The sequence below is a fragment of the Helianthus annuus genome, chromosome 3 (genome assembly GCF_002127325.2).
Source record: "Helianthus annuus cultivar XRQ/B chromosome 3, HanXRQr2.0-SUNRISE, whole genome shotgun sequence".
Taxonomy (NCBI): Eukaryota; Viridiplantae; Streptophyta; class Magnoliopsida; order Asterales; family Asteraceae; genus Helianthus; species Helianthus annuus.
In genome coordinates, this window is record NC_035435.2 from 51,783,759 (window position 1) to 51,793,157 (window position 9,399).

The following is a 9,399-nucleotide window of genomic DNA, read 5'->3' on the forward strand; positions in this document are numbered from 1 at the left end:
GAGGCCGTGCTCAGTAATCCGACCCTCTAGGATTGTATCCTTGCTGACTCAAACTACTGGGTTGAGAGTAACGTCACCTTCAAAAGAGGGGCCTACTACAATAACTAAGATAACCTCTTAAAAAGTGCAAAAGTGCGGAAATAATCAAAGGTCACACTACACACGAGTCGGATCCAAGTGATTCATCTCGTCTATCTGTTTTTATTTTCATTTTGTTTTTCAGCATTTTAGTTAGTTTTATTTTTCTAGTTTAAAAACCTTTTTTTCTAATTTTTGATTTGATTAGACATTGAGGATAAACCGGTACTAAAAGCTCTTGTGTCCTTGGACGACCTCGGTATCTTACCAACACTATACTACGCTCACGATGGGTGCACTTGCCCATATGTGTGTTTAGTGTTAGTAAATATCGTGTTTTATAAATTTTGAAACTTGGCTAAAAAATGTAAAAGGGCTTAAAATATACATTAAAAATATAACACACTTCACGCACATCAGCTATGTCCATCCATAACCTTCTCTAACCCAACCTTTTAATAAGAAACTAATTTCTCTCTCTTACACCTACACAACCCAACTTACCTCGACCTTCTACTCACATTTACAACCCAACCTTTAAAACATATTTTATTAAATATATATATATATATATATATATATATATATATATATATATATATATATATACTACTTTAATAAGCATATAGGAAGGGCAAGAATGGTCATTTGTCATTGTACAACCATTTGAAGCCCATTGTACAAGCATTTAAGCATGGATGTGTTGAAAACTGGTTTTAACACGCGGCCAATAAAAGAACTGGGGTCATCAAAATTAGGGTTTGTTGGACAAAACAATCGCCGCTCCTCTTCTCATCTTCTCTCTTTCTCCCTGGCGATTCTAGGGTTTCAACACCAGATCGACTTCTCTCTTCCTCATTATCATCACGTGAGGAACTCTCCGACACAAGACCGACTTCCTCATTATCATCACCACCATTTCCTCTCCTTCTCCGGGCGATTCTAGGTTGTACATGTAGCAGTCACTTCAAGATCTACGCTTCCTCAGTGATGAATCTCTCTAGATCCGACACCAGATTGGTACCATATCTTTTTTTTTACAATATCTTTTTTTTTTTTTTGTTATTTGAATCGGATCTGTGAAATATTTCAGATCTACGGTTTGGTTGTGGGTGGAAGATGATGAAGATGTCATAGATCTACCGTTTGGTGGCCAGATTTGTACCGTTCTTTTTAACCTGATCTACCTTTTTTTGTTTTTTTTTTTGGTTTTTCTGTAGTTTATGTTCATACGCTGTTAGATTTTATGTTAGATCTGTGTAATACTATCAGATCTGTGTTGGAGGTTAAAGAATGGGTTCAAGCTCAGTTGGGTCGGATTGAAGAAGAAACCAGACGTTTAGCTTCCATTCAAGAGGTTTGATTTTTTCTTCAAGAATTTATTATTATATGGGTTTTTGTTTTAAGTTTGCTTGATTATGTATGTTTTAGACTTCATTTAAGCTGTTAGACAAAGCAATTGATTCTAGAATCAACTTCTTTGATTCGGCTGAAATGTAAGGGTTTTCTTTTTTATGTAAGTTTTTAGTGAATGATGAATAATATGGTTTGAGATTTGTTAAGGTATCCGGTGCCGCAGCGGGCGGAAAGTTATGGATGCAGTGAAGAGTATTTTGGATGGTGGATTAGAGAGAGGAAAATGGGTGTTTGAATCAATTATGAAATTGAAAAGCTCTGTTTGCCACAAAGGTTAATTTTATCTATTTAGTCCTTTGCTGTAAGAATATGATATGCAATGTGTTTTATAGATTTGTTCAACTGATCAAGTAATTTGTAATTTATATAAACAAATGATATGTGTTGTTGGATGTAAAAAGAAAATGGCTACGTCATCTGAGCTCATGTGTTACTTTTGTCCTGCCCCGTTCAATCAATTTCTAAGATAAAAGATAATTTGACCTAACCAAACTGTGTTTTGCAGGCTGCGTGTTGCTTGTCAGCTGTTTTTACCGTGTTGCTTGGTTTCAGGCGTTATTGTGCAGAATGAAGTAAACCTGGTAACTTTACTCTTTTAATGTTGTATGATAATTGATGCCTAAATGTACAATGTTGGGCGTTTGTAGGGTATTCGCTTACTCTGATGTTACTCCTTTAATCTAGAAGATAGTCTTAGAAGAGTTGAAGATATAGTCCCACAAACTATTAGTTCTCAAGTAGCAACAAAAACTTCAGTTACTGCACCTTTTGAAGGCAAAATTTGTTTTGAAATATTGATTTGGCTAGATGCTTGGGTTGGATAACGGGTCAAAACAGGTTCTGTTTTGAGACGGGCTGTATTGGGTTGGATTGAGTGAGATGGCAGGTTAAATTGGGTAATGGGTCAGACGGATTGAGTGAATCGCAACAAATCACTTTCAGTACGGGTCAAAACGAGCCGGTGGGTCGTCTCACCTTGCAAACACCTTTATTATATATTTCATAATAATTAATGCTCAAACACGAAAAAATAGATCTTTGTATAAATTGATTAAGAAACTGTATGCACTAAACTTACACTTTCGTGTACTTTCAAGTTTCAACCCATTTGACAATTTGACTCATTTGACCCATTCCCTTTTTGCACGTTTATGTATTATTTTGGCTTATTTGACATGTTTGTGAGTAAACATAACTCAAATATAACACTTTCATAAGTTAATTTAGTCTAAATTGCCACTTCTAGATTTTGTTCCAGTAGATTAAAAATTGGTTTGGTTTAATATGAAAATTTGTTAATTTGACCTCAAAAGTCAAAATTTATGTTTTTTTTCCTTCGAGTCTCTGTTTGCATGTTTAATTGTTCTAACAAAAAACATCCTTTTACAGTTGGGATCTGCGGAATTCTTTATGAAGGAATCAAAGTTTTTAATACACGGAAGCGGTAAAGACAATCCCTAGGCGGTACCTCACCGCCGACTAGCGCCTAGCGCCTTCTACAACATTGAATCCTCCAACGGGATTCGTGTTTGAAAAGCAACAAATGCGAGGATTATATTTCAATCAATCTCCCGCAAAGGTATAGACGTGCTTATTTTTCTATGTTGTTCATGTAAGTTTGTAAATATAAAAATAATCTCACAGAAAATGATAAAGATTTGAAATATAAGCATAGGTGAAATGCATCAAGATGATTTTTGAAAAATATATTAATATAATTAAATCAAGAGAACAGTACACAATCTTGAAATACCTGATCAAATGAATGGTATTTGCCTGTTTATTAAGAAACTGTTTGCTTTAATTTTTTGTATATACCAAACACAAAGAGTAAATTACACGGATGGTCCTTATGGTTTACCAAAATTTTGGATTTGGTTCCTAGCTTTCCAAAAGTACACAAATGGTCCGTGTGGTTTGCACTTTGTGACGCATTTAGAGTATGATGTTACCATGAGTCGGTTTTCAGTAAAGTAACTGGTATGTTGCAAATCATTACATGTAATAATTCTATCTCGTCATAAATTTTTGGTACTGCAACACTTAAGTGTGTATAGTTTAAAAGTTTGGGAATGGAGATGAAAGTGATACCTGATGTTTGTTTTAAGGAGAATTTTATCAAACCCTTGAGATTAGGGTTTTTTTAAACCCACCCAATGTGGTGGCTTCTATATTTAATTCCAAAATGCATTTTCGTCATTGAGGTTTGGCCAGTTTTTTTGCGACTTTCGTCCAAAGGTTTGTTTTTCTACATTAGGATCCAAAAGGTTTGAAATCTTGCAATTTTCATCCGGCCCGTTAACTCCATCCATTTTCCCCGTTAAGTCAGGGGTATTTCTGTCTTTTCTGCCAATTTAAAGGGCAATTCGATTATTTTCACTTATGTTAAAAGATCGAATACCCCTAAAAAGACTGAATTGCCCTTTAAGTTAACAAAAAAGACAGAAATACCCCTGACTTGATGGGGGGATGAAAATGGCAAGATTTCCAACCTTTTGGATCTAGATGCGAAAAAACAACCCTTTGGACGAAAGTCGCAAAACTGGTCAAACCTCAGGCTCGAAAATGGCATTTTACTCTATTTTTAATTTGTGCTTCATTGCTTACTGTTTTAGTTTTTTTTTCTTGATTTTTTGCTTACATTTTGCTCGATAAAATCTGATTAGTTTGAAGAAATATTTGCTGAATGATGATTAATTGATTAGTAATAATCATATGTTTTGTTCATTCTTTATAGGAGGAACAACGATTCAATGATTGCAACTGTTGAATCAACAAAACTAGATTATGAATGGAGGAACGACTGAACAAAACATGTTGGAGCTGATTCATTCGCATTGGCGAAGGGATCCAGTTTGTGAGGTGCGGTGTCTTGGCGTTCCGACTGTCGACACGCGAACCCTCTGTCGCGTTCTACAAGTTTGTTCAGACAATTTTGATTCATCACTTAGGTTCTGTAAGTAGATTAAGTTAACTGTTTAAGTGAAGCATTTATGGTTAATGTTAGTTGAAATGAAAGGAGAAAACTGGTGGTAAGATTCTTCTTAGGACTGGTGGTGTGTTGTATCTTTTTCGGGGTAAACATTATGATCCGCACAACAGGCCGAAATACCATGTGATTCTGTGGAAGCCTGCAACTCCGGTTTACCCAAAGCTTATACAAGAATCACCAGAAGGGTTGACGAAAGAAGAAGCTGATGAGCTGAGAATGAAAGGGAAAAAACTTCCCCCGATTTGTAAACTAGGTAAAGTTTAACGTCTAGAGTTACATATTTGCGCATTGGGTTTATTATTTTCTGAGTTCTCATATATTAATGACTAAACCAGGTAAGAACGGTTGGAGAGTAGAAATGTCTCACAACTGTAGAGGATCCGGAGGTGGCGGAGGGCGCGTGGAGGTCGTGGTCGCTCTGGTGGTTCTGATTTGAAATGCTACCAGTGTGGTGACGTTGGCCAGTTTGCTCGTGAGTGCCGTGGTGGCGGTGGTGATAGACGCCGCCGCCGCGGCCGTAGCCCAGTCAACAGGTACCGACGGAGTCCTAGCTACGGTCAGAGGTGAGATTTCTGAAACACGAGATTATTTTTTTGTTTTGTTACTTAATTGCCATATAATGTTTATTCACTTTGAATTTTTAAGAAGCATTATTTTTGTAGCAGTCTGGAACCTTATAGTTTGGTAGCAATCAAGAACCCTGTAGTTTCACTATTCAGATTCTAGAAATAGTCAAAACCCTTAAGTTTGACATCTTAGAGGTTTTGGTTCTTGTTTTTGATTTGATGAGAGAAAAAATTATAATTTTGAGATAACAACTACATGTTCCAATAGGACTCAATGATATTGTGTAATAATGTTTTGTAGAGGTTCTAAATCAACATGTCTTGTTAGTGTGCTTTTTATTCCCAGATGTTAGGGTGCCCTTTGGGTTGTTTAATCGGGTTCCTTGGGTCAGGTTTTTGGATGGGAAATATTAAACCCATATATAATCCATTTTAAATTCGGGTTAACCGATTTTGCGTGTTGATTTGTCTTCAATCAGGTGTGAATAATACTGCACATGAAGTTTTTAGATGGGCTCGGCATCCCTACTGAAGATGTTCTGGTTGATCAGTTTACTTCTTTGGGTCGCATGCTCTACAAGGCTCCATCTAATGAAAAGTGGGGAGAACATGAAGGTAATCATCTTTCATACCAATAAGTCAAATAAATCGTTATATATTTGTTTAGATCGAGTTATTTCCTATGTAAGTACTTCAGTTGGACTACTTTTGGATGTGCCAAACTACGGGTTGTCCGACCGCCCATCTAATTATTGTGTCAAAGAACATCAACCTTAACCTGTGTACACTTAAAATTGAGTAACCCGAATATGGCCTATTTAGAGCAGTTATCTAAACAAGTCAAATGTGTTGTAATCAAGTAGTAATGCGTTAAAACGGGCTGCTGGGTTGACTTGTTTAGTTAAACGGGTTAAACATGCCAACTTGAACACAACCCATATAATCAAACATGTCAACCCGAACATGGCCCACTTATTAGGATAATCATTTAACTTAACAACTCCAAGTTAATATTGTTAATCATGTTTTTTTCTTTCTTCATGAGCTGTAATGCGGTGTTTGTATATTAGGGGAGTGGGAGCGGCAGCAAACTTACTACTGCAACGGATGATGACCTAGAATTTGATGTTCATGAGGAATCTTCAGATAGTTTTCTACTCTGGATAAACAATGGAGAGACTCTATGCCACTAATGCGTCCGCGTTGATGAAATGAGTTGTTTGAAACGGGTCGTGTTAGTCGACCTAAAATCAGTTATTTTCATGTTCGGGGAGCGTCAAGAATTGCCGTCCCTTGTGTGGCATTTGACTGATTTTGTGTGTGAATGCATGATTGATACACGCATTGAAGGGGGTGAAAAGAGAGGATGTTCAACTGGCTACAAAATTTGGGATCAAATATGGGTAGAGAATGGGTGAGGTGGAAATCCATGGTGAACCGGAAGAAGTGATAGCAAACGTGGTGGAAGGAAGCAGGATGTTAGGAAAGACTGTTGTGAAGGTGAAGAAGTTCGTGATGATTTAGAAATGAATGATCGAGAAGTTGTTGCTAAAACGAGTCATTATGCTTAGTTTAATAAGTTAGAATCTGAAGATGATATACTTGCCCTGAAACTTTCATCGTTAGGAACCTTGACATCGAATGTGAGCTCTTTGTCCAATGAAGAGTCGGGCAATGTCTCCACTGTCAATTCGCTTTCCGTTAGAGGTAAGTTATTGATCTCAATGTCTTATGATTTGTTGTGGATTGATTAACTTATGAATGAGTAAAGTTGGGTTACGTTTGTCTTTAACGGGTCAAACAAAACAAAAGAAACACATTGAAGCGGTCAAAAGTCACCCAAGACGTGAAAGTTGGATTAATATCGTAAAAATATACGTTTTTGATAGATTTTAACACATTACTTATTTATATAAAATGTTAATAGGGGTGGACAGTCAAAATGTGTTCGCCTAGAATAACCATGTGAAGAATCTCTATGCCTTTTATGACAAGGAATTTTTGTGACCAGACACTCATAATCCATTTTTTAAAATTATACCACTTTGTTCTCCATTGGGTGATGCAGATCCTACATCAAGCTTTACGATTCTCCACCAAAATCATCAACCGAAGAAGACGATGAGCTAGCAAAATTTCCTGCTTCTCGGAAGAAGAAATTGAGGTAAGATTTAAATGTTAAACTATAATCGGTTTCGGCTGGGAACGGTGGGTAAGCTTCCTTCGGGTGGGCTTTTGAGTAACAATGAGCCGGGTATTAACGGAGCTCAGGGGTAATCTGGAATTCTTTTCAAAATGTGGTTTTTTTAATGGTGTTAAGGCTGCAAAATAGAGTAACTGTCAGCGAAAAGGGCAGTCGACTTCAAAGGTAGGGATTCACTGCATTATCTATTCTCTTGGAGAACAAAAGTAGGTGAGAACATGGATTGTATGTCCTTTCAAGTGCTGGTGAATCTTTGTGGTATATCTTGGTCAACCGTCATGTACTTCCATATATTAAGATTGCGGAGGTACTACGTTTTAAGTCATGGTCGGGATGACTAAAACGTGTTTGACATGTCAGCCCAAACCAAACCATTTTGACCTGCAAGAGTTCTTAATTATGACCCAGACCCATTTGAACTTTCACCCAACACACATGTTATGCCACATCTAAAATCATGTATTCATAATGACTGCTGATCTTTAGGTTGCTGCAGAGAGGCCAGATCCTATGATATTTCTATAAAGCATGCGGAGTTTATATGCGTAGAAGACGAGGAAGTAGTCCGTGTAGGCCGGTCAAAACAGTCAGCGTGCTAATGGAGGAGTTTTTTTGTTGCAGATCTACCAATTGGATGGTGCTAGAGGTATAAACGACAACCCGAGATATTTGGTAAATTATTTAACCTTTATGATTACAGCTTTTATTTATGAGTTTTTGTTAACTTGTTTGCAGGTTGAAATTCTGACTGTGATGCCTAGCAAGTCATTTTTTATTCAGATGGGATCTGCAAATTATTAATTTGACATTGCTCAAATTGGGTAAGAAGATATGTAGTATTGATGTATAAGTTTAATGTTATTTTAGTTTTATTTGAGATGAAAAAGTAACTTAGTTGTGGGTGAATTATGGATTGAAATGAGTCTCCTCTACCAGCTGATAAGAATAAGATAAGACTAAATAAATGATGAATTGTTGGTTTTACCATATTAAGTCGTGGATTAGGATCAAATACAAAGGATCCTAATTGTAAGAAGTGTAAGAAGGATTTATAGAGTGACAAGTGTCCAATAACCTAAAAAAAACCCACTACACAAAAAAACCCCACTACAAAAAAAAAAAAAAAAAAAAAAAACCTTAAACATCCACCACCACCAAAAACCTAACCCCCCTCCCCCACATCACCCACCAATAATTTTTTTTTTTTTTTTTTTTTGCCGAGGGGGTGGGGGTTTAGGTTTTTGGGTGGGGGTGGGTGTTTAGTTTTTTTTAGTTTTTTTTTTTTAGGTTTTTGGGGGGTGGGGGGGGGGGGGGTTTAGGTTTTTTGGGGGTTTTTTGGTGAGGTATAGTTTTTTTTTTTTGTTTTTTTTGCCGGGGGGTGGGGTGGGGTGGGGGGGTTTAGGTTTTTGGGTGGGGGGGGGGGGTTTAGGTTTTTGGGTGGGGGGGGGTTAGGTTTTTGGGTGGTGGTGGGGTGGGGTGGGGGTGGGTGTTTAGGTTTTTGGTGGTGATGTAGTGGGTTTAGTTTTAGGTCATTTGACACTTGTCACTCTATAAATCCTTCTTACACTTCTTACAATTAGAAGCCTTTGTAGAATAACTTGACCCATTAAGTCGTATCCCCTGCTTTTCATGGTAGTTTTTTAATTCTTTGCACTTACCTGGGGTAGTTAATAAAAGTATAAAACAGAATGGTTTCATCTTTAAATCAAACTTATACAACATGAATGCTATGTTTTAGAAGTTTTTTCTGGCTATTAGATTTGTCGTAAGCTATTACTAAATATTATTCTAATGGTACAATCTACAGAGGTAGGATAGTGGTGGAGAAGACGAAAGGAAAGAAGGCAGAGGTGGTGACGAGAGAGTACAACATTAATCTTGACAAACGGCTGCCTGGATGGTATATTGTTTATAGTGGTTGATTAAAATTTTCGAGTTCTGTATTGGATTTTTGATATTCTGATGGCTTGATTCACTCTTTTTGATGTTCGATTGCGTCTAAAGTTGTGAAAATTTTAAATCGCAGTTGCGATTCTGTTAAAATGTAGTTATGTCTACTTGATGTGTGGATCAATTGTACACAATTTGTAGGGTTTTAATTTGTTTATTGGTTATTGCTGATGCTTTATTAATTTGGATGCCAA

General features: G+C 36.8%; 1 long non-coding RNA gene across 12 annotated transcripts; it reads left to right on the forward strand.

Annotated features, from left to right (window-relative positions):
* The first annotated feature begins 855 nt into the window (after positions 1-855).
* Positions 856-9,399, forward strand: LOC118490184. 12 transcript variants are annotated; one of them, XR_004888529.1, is made up of 15 exons: positions 856-1,098; positions 1,172-1,239; positions 1,332-1,435; positions 1,510-1,574; positions 1,642-1,767; positions 2,000-2,075; positions 2,884-3,073; positions 4,232-4,739; positions 4,822-5,049; positions 5,532-5,667; positions 6,123-6,759; positions 7,121-7,216; positions 7,742-7,901; positions 7,991-8,076; positions 9,063-9,399. It is a non-coding gene; the product is annotated as an uncharacterized LOC118490184 (long non-coding RNA). The 12 variants fall into 12 exon arrangements; XR_004888524.1 differs by having other exon boundaries at positions 1,351-1,435; XR_004888528.1 differs by lacking the exon at positions 1,510-1,574 and adding an exon at positions 2,142-2,455 and having other exon boundaries at positions 1,351-1,435.